Source organism: Sinocyclocheilus anshuiensis, unplaced genomic scaffold (genome assembly GCF_001515605.1).
Source record: "Sinocyclocheilus anshuiensis isolate Anshui unplaced genomic scaffold, SAMN03320099.WGS_v1.1 scaffold465, whole genome shotgun sequence".
NCBI classification, from domain to species: domain Eukaryota; kingdom Metazoa; phylum Chordata; class Actinopteri; order Cypriniformes; family Cyprinidae; genus Sinocyclocheilus; species Sinocyclocheilus anshuiensis.
The window spans coordinates 1,996,676-2,000,282 of NW_015539898.1; the positions used below are offsets into that span (position 1 = coordinate 1,996,676).

The window sequence follows — 3,607 nt, forward strand, 5'->3', positions numbered from 1 at the left end:
TTCATTTTGTTGTAGAATATTTTGTATACAGTGGCATGCGAAAGTTTGGGAACCCCTTGCAGAATCTGTGAAAATGTGAATAATTTTAACAAAATAAGAGAGATCATACAAAATGCATGTTATTTTTTATTTAGTACTGTCCTGAGTGAGATATTTTACATAAAAGATGTTTACATTTAATCCACAAGACAAAAAAATTGCTGAAATTATAAAAATAACCCCCTTCAAAAGTTTGGATGGATGATCCACGACTGTTTTTTGTTTTGTGATGGTTGTTCATGAGTCCCTTGTTTGTTCTGAACAGTTAAACCTAGCACTGTTCTTCAGAAAAATCCTCCATGTCCTGCAGATTCTTCAGTTTTCCAGCATCTTTTGCATATTTGAACCCTTTCCAGCAGTGACTGTATGATTTTGAGATCGATCATCCAGGTAACCACACACAGTATTAAGAACCAAGGGTTCCCAAACTTTTGAATGGGGTTATTTTTATAATTTCAGCTATTTTTTTGTCTTGTGGACTAAATGTAAACATCTTTTATGTAAAATATCTTACTCAGGACAGAACTAAATAAAAAATAACAGGCATCTTGCATGATCTCTATTATTTTGTTAAAATTATTGACATTTTCACAGATTCTGCAAGGGGTTCCCAAACTTTCGCATGCCACTGTATATAATTGCATATAATCAGCAGTTGTCTTATTTGGGTTTTTAGAACCCCAAAATATGTGCCTGTAAACATTTCACTGCTGTTCTTGTGATTTGGAAACTGTTATGGTAGTGTTTTTAGTAACTGGATCATTTGTCTTTAAACAGATGCACTTCTGAAACCCTTCATCAGTGTTAGTGATGATGATGACCAGCTCAGCATATCATGTGAAATACCACTTTCAGTCAGAGCTGATTTCAACTGTAGTCTCTACACTGAGGACGATGTTCTTCTGTATCAACGTGACTCTAAGTGGAGTCAGTCTGGAAAGAATCTTTGTATGTTTTATGTAAGTCGTAGTGAACTCTTCACACGATCAGTGAACAGCAGACAGCTGATCTGTGTTTATTCACTCAAGACTGAACCGGAGATCAGATCAACACACAGTGACACATACACCATCAGAGACACAAACACCATCAGGGGTGAGTTGTTATCACACTGTTATAATTATTATTTTTTTTAAATAAAAGCACTTGATTAGAGACACCTATAAAATTCTTATTAGCCAGAATGATTTATTATGTAGGCCAGAAGGATATTATGAAATCATGAAGGAGGATTGACCAATAAAAAAAGTGAAGTCAGTATCTTCAACAAACAAACTAAAATGAGAAAATGGAATGATAATATCTGTGTAATAAGTCTGGATGGATATTTTTTATAAAGACGCTTTCAATAGGCTGTACAACACTGAAAGAACAAATATACTAAATATTGGAAAGTTGAATGTTGTTGATCATAATCCCTGGGGCACCACAGACTCATTCAGAAACAACATATTGACGCTGATTCTAGCAGTTGTGTGATGCTGCTGTCAGACACTGAATCAGTAGACAGTAATCTGTGAAGTCTTGATTCTAACACAGAAAAACGTTCTTTTTAAGTTATTTTCAGACAAAAACTAAAACCACAGTGTGACTTTGAAAAGTGAATAATCTAATACATGTAAGAAAGAAAGAGCTGCTTGAGCTAATCATGTGATCATAGTTTAGAGGTCAGAGAGCTAGACTATGTCTGATACATGGAAACTTGAAATCATCAAATCAATTGCTAATATGGATGTTTGTGCTGTTGTTTTACCTCCAAAATTATATTACAAAAGGACTAAAAAGGACTGAAATATGGTATTTTTGTATTTGAAAGACTTGTACCTTCAACAAACAAACTTTGTTTTAAAGTTTGTAAATAATGTAAAATGACTCCTGTAATTCTGATAAATTGTGTCTGCAGTTTCAACATCAACCACCACTGAACATACGACTACAACAGCCATGACAACCTGTGAGTAACTGAGTTTGTAAATCAGTTATTCTTACTCCATTCTGAGTGTCCTCAAAACGACAATCATTCTTTCAAACTCATGATTATTTATTCAACATTTAATATATGTTGCGGCAAATTTCACAATGTCTTTTTTTCACATGAATTATACTGGCCACTTCTGAAACAACATACAGTAAAATTGGTTACTAATAACATAGCAACATAAACATTAGTACATTAGTAACAAAGTTACTAATACAGTAACAGCATTTCTGGTTATTCTAACTTAAATTTGAGAAACAATGTTTTTCTGAAAAGTGAATCCTCTTGCTATATTTGATTTTTATATTAGTAGATGTCCAATCCAAGACAAACCTGCCAACCAGCACAGCAAAGGAAACCCTGAATAAGTTTATCCACTCCTCCTCAATGAGAAAAGTCACTGTGTAGAATTAATATGTTGGATTCAAATAATATTAAAAAATACAGCTGGGATCCTGATTCAAAGTTTATTGGTAAAATGTAACTTTTTAAAAACACGTCTTGAGGCTATGCATTTTTTCCCATTCCATTTGCCGCTTCTCGAGTTTTTCAAAGCAAAAACGTGTTCTGTGGGAATGTGTTTACTGTACATAACTGCAAATGTCACAATGTATTTTCAGCAGCATTAACTGTAAGGTCCACTTCTGAAACAACAACATACAGTAAAACTGGTAAGTTACTAATAAAAAATGTTCTGGTTATTCTAGATCATTTTAAATTTGAGAAATGATTCCCGTCTGATAAGTGATTTGCAATGTGTTATTTGTCTATTAGTAGACTTTCAATCTAAATCAAACCTGGCAACCAGCACAGCAACGAAAACCATGGGTAAGATCAAACACTCTTCCTCAATGGACATTGTGTAGAATAAATATATTGGATTCAAAAGACAAATTCAAAAATACAGCTGGGGTCCATTTCCTAAGTTTATTCGTACATGGTAAGCAGTAGCACTCAGAGAATTAAACAACGACGTGTTTTTTTCAACATGGTAGCTACTTAAATGACGTTTTTTTTTTTTAACAGTTCTGTTTTAATACTTTAACTACATGCTGTGATTTTTTGCAGTTTCCAGGGCAACCTCTACTCGGCCTGGTAACAGTAGAATATCAGAATATAGTAAGTACTGTAGATGTCAAGTTAGCAAGCAAATGTCAAAATTGTTTTGCTTCAAAATGATGTCTAAACAAAATGTTGTCACACTGAATGAACTGTTTCACCCAATATGTTTGTTTGCTTGTTTGTTTATTTATTTGATTGGGAATGCCACTCTGATGTATATGTGACTGCATTTTTAGCTCTGGCTTACAGACAGACACATACATGCATCATACATATGAATACTTCTTTAATATCACACAATATACAACTGCTTATGATAATTGCTTATTATGTTATTTCTGCAGTGTTTAGTTCAGTACAATGTAAAGAAATATACATATGCCAGTCTTTGTTAAATACAACTTTAGATGTTCTCACTGCAATTTCAACAGCAATATCCACTCAAAAAACTACACAAATGGACATCGTCTCACACACACACACACACACACACACACACACACACACACACACACACACACACACACA

The 3,607-nt window shown here is 33.7% G+C and overlaps 1 long non-coding RNA gene across 2 annotated transcripts; it reads left to right on the forward strand.

Annotated features, from left to right (window-relative positions):
- The first annotated feature begins 937 nt into the window (after window positions 1-937).
- Window positions 938-2,381, forward strand: LOC107686015 (uncharacterized). Of its 2 annotated transcripts, none has more exons than XR_001634013.1 (3): window positions 938-1,134; window positions 1,943-1,993; window positions 2,328-2,381. It is a non-coding gene; the product is annotated as an uncharacterized LOC107686015 (long non-coding RNA). The 2 variants fall into 2 exon arrangements; XR_001634012.1 differs by having other exon boundaries at window positions 2,331-2,378.
- The last annotated feature ends 1,226 nt before the right edge of the window (window positions 2,382-3,607 follow it).